The 14,764-nt window shown below is 42.9% G+C and overlaps 1 protein-coding gene across 1 annotated transcript in view; it reads left to right on the forward strand.

The window, feature by feature from the left end:
• LOC120043725 (gastrula zinc finger protein XlCGF57.1-like) overlaps nucleotides 1-14,764 on the forward strand; it is a 714,153-nt gene that overhangs the window by 679,866 nt on the left and 19,523 nt on the right. The gene's annotated exons all lie outside the window — the stretch shown is intronic.

The following is a 14,764-nucleotide window of genomic DNA, read 5'->3' on the forward strand; positions in this document are numbered from 1 at the left end:
GCTTCTTGACACACTGCTCGCTTCACCCGTAAGCCAGCCGCACCAGGGATTGAACCCGGTTCTGTAGCGATGCCTCTAGCACTGCAATGCAGTGCCTTAGACCGCTGCCCCACTCAGGAGGCTAGACCAAACATTTCTGATTGATTGGGTCTACTACTTCGACTAAATAAAACCTCTTGTTGCTGTACTTACATCTCCACTGTCACTACCTACAGCAGCCTCCACTCCCTCTGTGCCCCAGTATGTAGTCCCCAGTGTCCCTCTCCCTCCATCACCTGTAGCAGACACAGCCCTGAGCATGCCTCTCTCACACATGACACCTGCAGTACCACAGCATCTTATATGGAGATGATCAGCCTGGTGCGTCAGCATAGGGAGGAGATCTGGGAGCAGCAGTGTGCAATGAAAAATGTTGAGGACGACAACCAGGCTCTCAGGATAGAAGTCCGCAGACTTAGAGAGGAACTGTCCAGTACAGTCAACACTGGCCACATGCAGGACCTGTAGAAGGAGCTACATGAGCCAAGGCAGGTATTTCTCAGCCACCATCATCCACTCTACAAAGAGTTCCACAAACACCTTGGACCAGGCCAACAGCTGAATCACAACCTACAAACCAATCCAACCAAACAATGCACCAACCCAGCTGACCCCCTCCATCCCCATCTCATGGCTTGTAATTACTCCTATCAATCAAATTGCAAGTTTATATTAGAGCATCAACTTTTCCACAATAAAATGATGTCAAAGTTATGGTGCCCCACAACGGACAGAGCTACTGTGGCCCAGCTTGGCTCCCCAAGCCATATCATCATTCACACGTGGACCAATGACCTGCATGCCCAACAGGAGAGGGTGACCACATCACTAAGGGGAGTGACATAGATGGCCTCCACCATTTCCCCCCTTGAAAAGACAGTAACATCTACCCTGCTCCAGAGGAGAGATTTCCACCCTGCCACCATCCAGAGGGTAAATGCCAGCCTCTCTCGGGACTGTGTGCTATGATCCAACGTGCACCTGGCCCAACGTGCACCTGGCCTACTGTCCCACCCTCAGCCTGGACTGTCTTTAGGACAATGTACGCCTGTACAGAGGCAGTCTCCACCTTCGCCAGGACGTTAAAGGATGTTGCACTGGGTGGCCAGTCCACCTCACCCCACAGGAGCAGCAGACCAGCCGCCAACTCCCTGAGACAAAATCAGACACTCCTTTAGACCTGCATCCTGTGGTGCCTCACAGAGACTGGAGAACAGGCGAGCAACACTGACCCCCACACCACTTCTCTCCCAGGAACTGCATGCAGATACACAGAGGTATGCCCAAGCCGTACTCAGTCACAGGCCCAGTGCAGTGTTTGGAGCATTGCAAGCCACACTTCCCTCCACACCACCCTCTTCAACAGCTCAACAGCCCTCCCAGGCTACCAGTCCAGGCCCGCCCCAGCACAGCTCTACCAGACCAGGCCCGCCCCAGCACAGCACCGACCACTACCCTAGGGTCTGGCAAAACACTGTCGATGGTAGTGAAACCACATGATGCAGTTCACACCATGCATCATTCACATCATCAGCCCTCATATGCTGAGAGTTTGGAGCGTCGCTAGCCACACTGCCCTCCACACCACCCTCCTCAATTTCCCCCACAACCTCCCTCTCAGGCTAGTTTTGGTTTCCCTCACGACTCCCATCCCCAGGACAAGCAGCCACCCCAAGACCTCCTGTGCATACCCAGAATGGACATTTGCAGCCACTCCAATCCCCTGCAGCAGCTCCACTCTTTAGACGGGAGCTTCATCAGGGTAGACTGAGCTCTGCCAACACTGCTCTCCCACCCCCTGCATCCAGCGACTCAAATGCTCAGTCTACTTTTTTTGTCCTTGGACATGTTATTATTATTATTTTTTTACCCTTTTTTTCTCCCCAATTTCGTGGTATTCAATTGGCAGTAGTTACAGTCTTGTCTCATCGCTGCAACTCCCGTACGGACTCGGGAGAGGCGAAGGTCGAGAGTTTCTCCGAAACACAACCCAACCAAGCCGCACTGCTTCTTAACACAGCGCGCATCCAACCCGGAAGCCAACCGCACCAATGTGTCGGAGGAAACACCGTGCACCTGGCGACCTTGGTTAGCGCGCACTGCGCCCGGCCCGCCACAGGAGTCGCTGGTGCGCGATGAGACAAGGATATCCCTACCAGCCAAACCCTCCCTAACCCGGACGATGCTATGCCTAGCATCATATTAAGCTTAGGTTGATCGGACTAAATCATTTTTTGCCAGAGGCGCATCTTTGGTTTTAGAGGTGGGTGGACATAATGATTAAACACTCCAAATAGCCTACCTGACCGCTCCACTCGGAGGGGTCCGCGTGGTCCTAAAGCACACCCCTACCTCATGTTGTATCACATTCCAATAATAAAACTGAGGGGGACAAAAATTCAATTTCAGAATGTGGGGGGGACATGTTCACTCCATCCCCAGTGAAAGTTTCACCCCTGGTTTTTGGTATATTTCAGTTGTCACTGTGGTAGACTAAGCATAGGTGATTAGAGGATGTTTAAATTGTAATGGTGCTTGAATAGAGGAGGCAGCGCCTGTCTCATGTTCGACTTGCGGTAACTCTAAATCAATAATTGTTTAGTATTCCGAAATGTGAGAAACATTCACTTGCTTGACCATTCTGTAGGTCGTGTAACTGTTTGTTACATGCAACATGTTTTGTGAACTCAACTGGACAGATGTTCCTCTCCGGTTTTATGATTGAACAAAAGGTGTAGTTGAATTTATTCTGCCTCCTCCTTGTCTCGGCTGTGTCAAGGCATATGAACTAACAGGTTATAGAGCAAACAAAACAATTATCACAACACATAGGTTGTAATATGGCTATTTTTCTGCCTTGGCTTCCCGGTGACTTTACCCACGCACCCCTATTGGAAGATGTAGCTTTAGCCGCATTATTTCTCCATTACCTGCTCGTTGCGCATTGCCTTGTATCAATGTGTGTGCTTTAGCAGGGTACTTTTTTGCTGTAGGACAAAATATCCCAAGTGTTTATTACCACCATTGTTTATTTTGTCCAGCTGTTCAAATAGAACGAAAGGATATGGAAGATCGAAGATGATAACTAGACATGTTATACACCACAGTAAGCATACTGTTAATAAAAGTCAACCAAACTTACCCGGTCCATCGTGGAAGCTATACTTTCTTCAGCGTTTCTTCAAATAAAAAAACGTGACAGTAAATCTGTATAAATCTGTAGCTAGCCTACACCACAGTTAATTTCTCAGCTAGGCCAAAGCAATCAAATCAAAACTCGAATCAAAATTAATCTAAAGGAATCTTACTTCAGAAAGATCCTGGATACGATTTTACTGGTTCTATTAGAGTCAAGAAAACGTTCAACACCCTATCCACCAAGAATCCTGTTGTCTGTTATCGTCTAACTCAACCAGAGGGTCTGTTGGAACGACGTCCTCGAGATTCCAGATAGTTTTAATTGTCTGAGGCCCAGTAAGGGAAGCTTATAAAATACCAGACTAATTACTGCAGCGCTATACGTACAGGGAACCAGTAAAACCTGATGTATGTTTAATCTGACGTCTGCAGTGGCCATGAAGGATTTATAGTAATGCAACCTCCACAGTAGTCAGTGGATGTATACTTATTCCGCTTCACCGAGCAGAGCTGTGAAGGAAGTGCTCTTCTTCTTCTTCTTCAGAGTTATGGCGGTCCGCAAACAATGACTATTGGTGCATGCTGCCACCTAGTGAATTGGCTGTGTATCAGCCTACTATTCTGTAGAAAGAATTCTTTACACTTTGTTAAAAACAAACTAACCCTACACCCATTAAAACATCATTATTCCACTACTTTGGCCATCTGATTCTACACCAGGCCAGCAGCCTGGGAGGACGGGATATTATCGTTCAAGCACCTTGTAATTCTGCAGTAAAATATTGTACACCCAAGTACTTCTCAACAGCTGCCACCGCATCTATCCACTGTGATTTACATTCTATTCTTGTGGTACAGTTGACAACCATGGCCATGAAAACAAAACAAAAAAACCTTTCTGTAGCATGTTATTCCTATCAATCTCTATTGACCTCGGCCTAATCACAGGTATCCTCTCAGGATCCCTCACCCTGGAGCCATCTTCTACACATTTCTTTCTTTCAGGTCCTCCTGCACACTTCTCACATCTAGGATGCTGGAAGGAAGTAGTCAAGGAAGGGAATTCGTGTTTATACAGGAAGTACCTCCCCAACGTAAACAAATCATGTCAATGTCGAGCTATATGAGCTCTTCAGCTTGTAGTCTTAACTCGCAAATGAGTTACCTTTGGCTCGTTCAGCCATCCCAATGGGAAAAAAATTGAAGTTTTGGAATAAACACTGAAAATAAGGTCAGCACAGGCTGAGGAGATCTTATACGCTTTGTTCTATGAGATAATAACATTCAGTTAATATGACCTTTATGAATAATGTAGCGTTTGTGATTTATATGCTTCTTTAGTTAAATAAAATCTTAAATTCACAAGTGGCATTAGCTGATAAAGATTCTGGAACAAAACTAATAAGATCTCCTAAACGTGTGTTTACAACAGTCCTTATTTTCGTAATTTATCCAAACACCATACAAAAACACCGTTACATTTTCCCCGTAGGCTTTGTCCAACGAACCATGGCAAAATTAGTGCCTATAAAAAGATGCCATTACTAGTTCTCTCTTTAGTGCCCCACATGGCCGAGTCATAATACCCATAAAACCTAGTAGCCAAACAGGGAAATGGTTCCAATTGTTTTCCACCATTCATTTTTCCCTATAGGGGATTTCCTATAGGCTTACCCTGGCGAGACATTTTGATTACCGTGAAAATCTCTCTCGGACAAGGTGACTTTTATATATATATATATATAAAAGTCAGTCTGCTCTTTTTAATCTCAAATGTCACTAATGCTAATTAGCATGAAAGTAGACATCATGCAATGAAACAAATCCCTTAAAAGCTCCTGCACATCATCTCCAGCTGACAACATCACTAACATGTATTGTGTAATTTTAAAATTTGCCCATGACAGGTCACAGATTTGTCAATTTAAAGAAATGAGGCCAATTTATTCATTACTACATTTAGCTAACATTAGATAGTTAATCCAGAGATTCTTACCTTTAATGCTAGGTCATTGATTGCAATATATTAGCTCGTCACTTAGTCGTTTAATAAATGCATAACAGTAAACCTAGACACTTGCATCTTATAGTATTCAGAGTGGTGTCTCAAGGCTCGCTACCTTGGCTAGAGTCATTGATACAATTATGGGTCTTTAGCATTCACATAATATTGGAGTCAGAGTCAAAATATTCTTTACTCTTCACCATCTTCATGCATCTGTCCATACTTGATCTGTTACTCTTTTTCATTTACTTCAATGATCTTAACCTTTTCCTAATGTGTATTTTGGTCCTGTTTCCTCCAACTGACAACACATTATATTATCAAAGTATGTTTGTCTATTTTATGTTTCTATCTGTAAATATGTTGCACTCTTACAGTCTTCTGACGTTAACATCAGTCCTCCGAGGAGGACCTCTCTGAGGAGTGGTAGCCCATGATGGGGTGGAGGTGGTAGCCCATGTGCGGGTGGGTGTGGGGGTCCGGTCAGGGGTTCTCCCCGCCCGAGGCCTGGACACTTTTGAAAGGTAATTTTATGACGTTTCAGAACCACTTGTCAAACCAAGTTTAAATGTATAATTTTCTTTTTAAAGCAATGACAAAACTGATATGCATCCTAGATTTCAAAGATCACCTTTCTGTCAATCTGAACATTCTGAAGATGTGTCTGATGGACAGCTGTGAATCTAATATTTCCAATGATATATGATTAAAAGGTAAACATGAGTAATAACCTGATGTAGTATATGCTGACATTGTCATAGGGTAAAACCACTATGGGAAAACTGAATGGGATGGAGGGATGAATAGAAATATTGATAACACACAGAAAGCTACCATTGCTGCAATGATAGAACACATTTTCCAACAAACTTTTAAAATACATTTTCACCCCACGTGAGCCCCCTGGCTCATTGACTATAAGACCTACAGATTCATTCAGTACATTTTTTTTATAAATCTGTATGTGTGTGTATGATTGTGCAGGTGTGTACATTTCAAGAATTCCATTCTTTTACATGTGTGTAAAGTGACCAGTGTTCCATGTCTATGTACATAGGGCAGCAGCCTCTAAGGTGCATGGTAGCGCAACTGGGTGGTGGTCAGCTAGTGACAGTGACTAAGTTCAGGGCAGGGTACTGGGTGGTGGTCAGCTAGTGACAGTGACTAAGTTTAAGGCAGGGTACTTGGTGGACACCGGCTAGTGATGGCTATTTAAAAGTCTGATGGCCTTTAGATAGAAGCTGTTTTTCAGTCTCTCGGTCCCAGCTTTGATGTACCTGTACTGACCTCGCCTTCTGGATAATAATGGCTTGAACAGGCCGTGGCTCGGGTGGTTGATGACCTTGATGATCTTTTTGGCCTTCCTCTGACATTGGCTGTAGGTGTCCTGGAGGGCATGTAGTTTGCCCGCAGTGATGCGTTGGGCAGACCGCACCAACCTCTGGAGAGCCCCGAAGTTGCTAAAGGTGCAGTTACCGTACCAGGCGGTGATACAGCCCGACAGGATGCTCTCAATGGTGCGTCTGTAAAAATCTGTGAGCTCCACAAGGACCAAAACATATTTCTTCAGCCTCCCTGAGGTTCCTCCCTGAGGTATTTGCAAAATGCAAATAGTCCGGGTAACCATTTGATTACCTGTTCAGGAGTCTTATGGCTTAGAGGTAGAAGCTGTTGAGAAGCCTTTTGGTCCTAGACTTGGCGCTCCGGTAACGCTTGCCGTGCAGTAGCAGAGAGAACAGTCTCTGACTGGGGTGGCTGGGGTCTTTAACCATTTTTAGTGCCTTCCTCTGACACCGCCTGGTGTAGAGGTCCTGGATTGCAGGCAGCTTAGCCCCAGTGATGTACTGGGCCGTTCGCACTACCCACTGTAGCGCCTTGCGGTCGGAGGCCGAGCATTTGCCATACCAGGCAGTGATGCAACCAGTTAGGATGCTCTCGATGTTGCAGCTGTAGAACCTTTTGACGATCTGATATTTTTTGTTTCCTCAGGGGGAATAGGCTTTGTCGTGCCCTCTTCACGACTGTCTTGGTGTGTTTTGGACCATTCTAGTTTGTTGGTGATGTGGACACCAAGGAACTCGAAGCGCTCAACCTGCTCCACTGCAGCCCCGTCGATGAGAATGGGGGCGTGCTCTGTCCTCCTTTTCCTGTAGTCCACAATCATCTCCTTAGTCTTGGTTACGTTGAGAGATGGGTTGTTATTCTGGCACCACCCGGCCAGGTCTCTGACCTCATCCCTATAGGCTGTCTCGTCGTTGTCGGTGATCAGGTCTACCATGGTTGTGTCATCAGCAAACTTAATGGTGTTGGATTCATGCCTGGCCACGCAGTCGTGGGTGAACAGGGAGTACAATGAACAATTACGTGAGACATTAGTTCTGGGTTAACCAAGATTGGCTCAGGGGTGAAAGATGTGTTCAACTTCAATGACTGCTTAAAGGTTCTGAACATAAGACAAGGGACATTTAGAATTGTTATACGTTTTTACATCTGTAAAAAATATACCACCTCCATTTAAAACATTTGCCAAAGTGATTGAAAAAAAACTAGACATTTGTGGAAAGTAGTGAACAATTACACACTTCAGGTATTAAGGATGCAGCAATCAAGCAGAGATGTAGACAAATGTAATCAAATGTTTGGTCTCATGATATTCTATGTACAATACTTCTGTGGTCACCAGGACAGAGCTAGCCCGTCCCCCTCCACCCTGCCGGAGTCCCCTGTGTCACAACTCTCCTGGTAGCACCTTACTGCTGGATCTGAAGAGGGTGTCTGTGCGGCTGGTAGACTGCAGGAAAACACCAGGGCAGAGTGGAACTGTGAGAGAAGGACACGAGGGAGATTTGATTTCATCAAGTAAGAACAATGGGTTGTGTGGATGAGACATCTGCTTCTGTTAATTGATTTGTAAACAGTAAAACACTGAGTGGCCAGTTAATTATCGATCCAGTTTCGTTAAGCGGGGTGTATCTAAAAAACTGATGAAAAGGGCAGCAGGTAGCCTAGTGGTTAAGAGTATTGGGCCACTCATTGAAAGGTTGCTGGTTCTCTGAGCAGACTAGGTGAAAAATCTGTCTGTGCCTTTTGAGCAAGGTACTTAACCCTAATTGTTAATATACCCATATTTCCAAAACCTAGTTATTCAATGTCTTTGTTTCACAGGGGACACTCCTAACCGTCGCTCTCTCAGTGGGAGGGACTTTTCTGGGGATCCTCAACCACATCATGTTGCCGACGAGACAAAGAAGAATCTCTCCAGATCAGAACATCTCAAGAAACACCAGCAGGGACGTACAGGGAAGAAACATGACCACTGCTGCTCTGACTGTGGGAAGAGTTTCAGTAGACAGAGTGGCTTCATTATTCACCAGCGGATTCACACGGGAGAGAAACCTTAGATGTTCACAGTGTGGGAAGAGTTTCTCTGCTTCTAACACCTTCAAATCTCATCTGAGAATTCATACAGGGGAGAAGCCTTACCCCTGCCTTGATTGTGGGGAAAGCTTTGTTAGTGCAGGAGCCCTAACCATACCCAAGCTAACACACACAGGAGTGAACTCTTATAACTGTGATCAGTGTGGGAAGAGGTTCACTGTTGCTTACACCCTGAATAGACAAAAGATAACACACGCTGGAGAGAAAGAAGCCTTATAGCTGTGATCAGTGTGGAAAGAGCTTCAGTCAATCAGGGAGCCTGAATTCACACCAGCGAACAAACCCGAGGTCTGTCTATGAACAGTCATATCAATCTCCCATTATTAAACAGTTTCCTTAGTCTGATCACCATGGTAACCTCTGTGGAGCATAATATGCAGCTCTGATCTAGGATCAGGTCTCCCCTGTCTATGTAATATCACACATTGGGATCTAAATGGATAAATGTTATCATAGGAAATGTTATAGGGAACCTGTGTGTGTGTGGGAGGGATGTTGATAGTTGTATATTCTTCAATATACTCATGATACTATTATAATAAAATGTCATTATGTAGAATAATGTTTCAACAATGTGTATATTAATGTATCCAATTGAATATGAATTCAATCCATTATCTTATAAATAGGAAGTTATTATAAAAATATACAATTAAAGTGATATATAGTGGATTAAAATGATACTAAAACTAATCCATAATACATTGAATAATAATATTCATGAGGTCAAGGAAAGAACTAGGTATACTGTCTTGTAACAACGGTTAATGTAATAACTTTTAGATTTATAATGTAATAAAACCGGTAAATGTAATATCTTATTGGTTAATATGATAAAATGTTGAATTATTATAGTAATAACTTTTCCATTTCATGTAATTAGTTACTTTATCAGTTGAGTAACAACTGTTTTAATGAGTAATGTAATAACTTCAACCGATCATGTAGTAACACCTAAACCAATGTTTAATGTGTTACTTCACTAATGTTGTTCTGAATCGTAATAAAAATGACCTTGTCTACAAGTGGCCAGGCCTCGGGCGGGGAGGACCCCTGACAGGACCCCTACACCATAATGGGCTACCAGAAGACGGTAAGACAAACATATTTTAAGATAGAAACATAAAATAGACAAACATACTTTGATAACGTAATGTATTGTTGGACGAAACAGGACCAAAATACACATTTGGAAAAGGTGAAGATTATCAACGTAAATTATTAAGAGTAAGGGACCAAGTATGGACCGTTGCCAGAAGAAGGTGAAGAGTAAAGCATATTTTCACTGACTCCCAATATTATGTGAATGCTATAGGCCCATAATTGTATCAATGAATCTAGCCTCTACAGGATCGGCATGAGGTTGTAAGTAACACGAATATTCTCCTAAATTAATTTCACATTTCCACAAACTTCAAAGTATTTCCTTTCAAATGGTATCAAAAATACATATCCTTGCTTCAGGTCCTGAGCTACAGGAAGTTAGATTTGGATATGTCATTTTAGGCGAAAATTGGGAAAAATAGGGTCCGATCCTTGAGAGGCTAGCCAAGTTAGCGAGCCTTGAGTCACCATTCGGAATACTATGAGATGCAAGTGTCTAGGTTTACTGTTAATTAAGCATTTATTAAAATACTAACGGACAAGAGCTAATATCTTGCAATCAATGATCTAGCATTAAACATAAGCATGTTGGGATTAATTATCTTATGTTAACTAAATGTAGTAATGAATCAATTTGCTGCATTTCTTTAAATTGACACAATACCTGTTAGCAAAGGTGTCAGCTGGAGATGATGTGCAGGAGCTTTTATGGATTTGTAGCGTTGCATGATGTCTACTTTAATGCTAATTAGCATTAGTGACATTTGAGAGTAAATCGAGCCGACTATATTGATAAAAGTCACCTTGTCCGAGAGAGTTACACGGTAATCAAAATGTCTCGCCAGGGTAAGCCTATGGGAAATCCCCTATGGGAAAAATGAATGGTGGAAAACAATTGGAACCATTTCCCTGTTTGGCCACTAGGTTTTATGGGTATTATGACTCGGCCATGTGGGGCTCTAAAGAGAGAAATAGTAATGCCATCTTTTTATAGGCACTAATTTTGCCATGGTTCGTTGGACAAAGCCTATGGGGAAATTAATGGTGTTTGGATAAACACAGAAAATAAGGTCCGTTGGAAACACAGGTTTAGATGCTATACAATCTATCAGCCAACGTCACTTGTGAATTTTGAAGTATTTATGTAATTTTAAAAAAGCACATCACAAAGGCTTTATAATTCATAAAGGTCATACTCACTGACTGCTATTATCTCATAGAACAAAAACGTATAAGATCTCCTTAGCCTGTGCTGACCTTATTTTCGGCGTTTATTCTAAAACCCACATTTTTCCCCATTCATTTTTCCCATTGGGATGGATGAACAAGCCAAAGGTAACTCATTTCTGAGTTTCAAGACTACAAGCTGAATAGCTCATATAGCTCAACATTGACATGATTGGTTTACGGTAAGGGAGGCGGTACTTCCTGTATAAACACAAACTCCTTTCCTTGAAAACTTCCTTCCAGCAGTGTGTAGCAGGGAGATTCCTAGATGTGAGAAGTGACAGGGGAACCTGAGAGAAAGGAATGTGTAGTATTGATGGAAAAAGTGTAAACTAAAAACTATAGGGGTACACATGGTGCTGGAGATCAGACATGTCCGGTGAGAGAAAGACAGGTGGAGGTTACCAGGATCAGAGTAGTGCAGAAGGTGTTGTATGCTGAGGCAGTGAAGAGAGTAGTAGAGTGAGATGGGTCCAGGGTGAAGGATCCTGAGAGGATACCTGTGATTAGGCTGAGGTCAATCGAGAGTGATAGGAATAACATGCTTCAGGAAAGTTTTTATTTTTGCGTTCATAGCCATGGTTGTCAACTGTACCACAGGAATAGAATGTAAATCACAGTGGATAGATGTTGTGGCGGCAGCTGTTGAAGTACTTGGGTGTACAATATTTTACTGCAGAGTTACAAGGTGTTTTGAAGATAATATCCCGTCCTCCCAGTCTGCTGGCCTAGTGTAGGATCAGAGGGCCAAAGTAGTGGAATAATGAGGTTAATGGGTGTAGGGTTAGTTGGTTGGGCATTTTTTTCAACGTGTAATGAATTCATTCTACAGAACTACAAAATAGTAAGCTGATAAATAGACAAATCAGTAGGTGGCGGCATGCACTTATAACAGTTGTATGCGAACCGCCATAATACCAAAGAAGAAGACCGTTTACTTCCTTTTCAACAGCTCTGCTCTTTGAATCGCAGGAAGTCTTAACTTCTACCAAGGTTGCATTGCTGTAAATGGCCACTGCAGATGTCGCATTGAACATACATCGGGTTTTACTGGTTCGCACGGATAGCGCTGCTGTAATCAGTGTTATTTTATAGGCTTCCCTTACTGGGCTTTAGAGAATTACAACTATCTGGACTCTCGAAGAGGACGTTGTTCCAACAGACTCTCGGGTTGAGTTAGACGATAACAGACATCAGGATTCTTGGTGAATAGGGCTTTGAACGTTTACTTTAATAGATCAGGTAAAATCTAGGTGAGATTAGCCTAAATCAGACATGTATTTGTCACCACTAAAGTGTTGATATTGAAAAGGACGTGTGATTGCTCTGGTCTAGCGGTGCTTTATCTGAATGCTGCAACAAAGAAAGTAACTGTAGTGTAGGCTAGCTACAGATTTACTGTCACTTTTTTTTATTTGAAGAAACGCTGAAGGAAGAATAGCTTCAATAATGGATCAGGTAAGTTTGGCTTACTTTTATTAACAATATGCTTACTGTGGCGTATAACACGTCTAGGCCTAGTTATCACCAACTTTGACCTTCCATATCATTCGTTTCATTTGAACAACTGGACAAAATAAAACAAATGGTGGTAATAAACACTTGGGATATTTTGTCCTTCAGCAAAGTAGCCTACTAGCCTAAAGCGCACACATTGATAAAAGGCAATGCGCAACGAGCATGTTAAGTCAAAACCATGGAGAGGCCAAAGCTACACCTTCCAGTAGCGGTAAAATCACCCGGAAGCAAAGGCAGAAAAAATAGCCATATTACAACATGTGTGTTGTGATAATTGCGTTGTTTTCTATATAACCTGTTAGTTAATATGCATTGACAAGAAGACAGTGGCAGAATAAAGTAAACCACACCTTTTGTTCAGTCATACGTTTTGCATGTGACAAAGTTAATTGACCTACAGCATGGTCAAGCCAGTTAATGTTTCCGACATTTTAGAACTACTAAATACCTGTTGATTTAGTTACCGCAAGTCGCAAAGAAAACAGGGCTGCCTCCACTATTCCGGCACTACCTCAGGTGCACATTTCCGTCCATTAAGAACCAATGATGTGTTGCTACCTTTTTGTAGCATTTCTGCTATTACTAATTTATTTCCAGCTTCATCTCAAGAGTTCTTTCTAACCTGGTCAGCAACTCGGTTGCTTGGCAACAATACAGCTGCTATTAGCTAACGTTAGCATGCTTGTCCAAAGTACAGCAGCTAACCTCTGTAGGTAGCTAACGAACAAGCAAAGAAAGGTGTAATTGTTTATGGAAGGTTTGTTAAAAAAAATACTAAAGTTACCTAACAGACAAGAACAGTTGACACTAGCTAGTTCATGTCCAAACGGCAGTCCTACATTTTTCCACAAAACATGGTTAGCTAGCTACATCAGTTAAAAACATGGTCACGCTGCTACCTTACAATGTGTAACCGATGTGAAATGGCTAGCTAGTTAGCGGTGGTGCGCGCTAATAGCCTTTAAAAACGGTGACGTCACTCGCTTTGAGACCTTGAAGTAGTGGTTCCCCTTGCTCTGCAAGGGCCGCGGCTTTTGTGGAGCGATGGGTAACGATGCTTCGTGGGTGACCGTTGTTGATGTGTGCAGAGGGTCCCTGGTTCGCATCCGGGTCGGGGCGAGGGCACGGTTTAAAGTTATACTGTTACAAATGCATGCCATGGACTTTTGCAATGTGTCGTGATAAATATTCTAATCAAAGGAGAGACTTTTAGATTTCTACAAAACCATCAAACTATTAATAATTACTGCAGTAATGGAGCGTTAACGGTCACCCAATGGTGTAGAGCTACAAGCCCAAATAAGCAGGGTTAAGTTACTACTTTTTATAGTCCTCCTGAGTCCTCATAAGTAACAGATTTGTGAAATTATACACGGGTACCGACAGTAACAGACAGCAAGATTTACATGGCGCCAAATGTCTGTCTCTAGGTCATTTACTACTTGTTTATACAGAATTGATAATACAACATTGGACAATAGATCCTTCCCACAACAGATGAAGTCCAGTGTCCATTTGCGATGTGGGAGAGAAATTGGAGGTTGAGTTTGCCTGGCCCTGGCAGACAGACCAGCATTTCACACAGACACTAATCATGCAGTAGAATGTAGTCTTTAGGTCTTATCACAAAGGCATTGTAAATAAACTGCCAGCATTAAGCACCAGAGGCTCCTCTCAGGCCAACAGACAGTGTGAAAGTACTAATTGAAGAATATTCTAATATAAAAAGGTAATTTGAATAACAATGTTGTAATTTCTACCACAAACACTAGCTAGCTATGACATCGCCGAAGTCGAGGATCGGTAGGATAGTCAGTTTTACGAGGGCATGCTTGGCGGCGTGAGTGAAGGAGGCTTTGTTGCAAAATAGGAAGCCGATTCTAGATTTAATTTTGGATTGGAGATGTTTAATATGAGTCTGAAAGGAAAGTTTACAGTCTAGCCAGACACCTAGGTATTTGTAGTTGTCCACATATTCTAAGTCAGAACCGTCCAGAGTAGTGATGCTCGTCGGGCGAGCGGGTGAGGGCAGCGAACAGTTGGAGAGCATGCATTTAGTTTTACTTGCGTTTAAGAGCAGTTGGAGGCCACGGAAGGAGTGTTGTATGGCATTGAAGCTCGTTTGGAGGTTTGTTAACAGTCAGTTCTTAAAAAGATGTACGTGGAAAACAACGGCACAAGATGGCAGCTTCAGCAAGTCCCATTACTTTGTTTGTACAGATCCTCATGTTGAGAGCATAGCAGGAGGTATACACAGTCTTGTGGCCTTAGAGCGTGCTTGTGTTATTTGTTTAG

The sequence above is a fragment of the Salvelinus namaycush genome, chromosome 3 (genome assembly GCF_016432855.1).
Source record: "Salvelinus namaycush isolate Seneca chromosome 3, SaNama_1.0, whole genome shotgun sequence".
In the NCBI taxonomy this organism is placed as follows: Eukaryota; Metazoa; Chordata; class Actinopteri; order Salmoniformes; family Salmonidae; genus Salvelinus; species Salvelinus namaycush.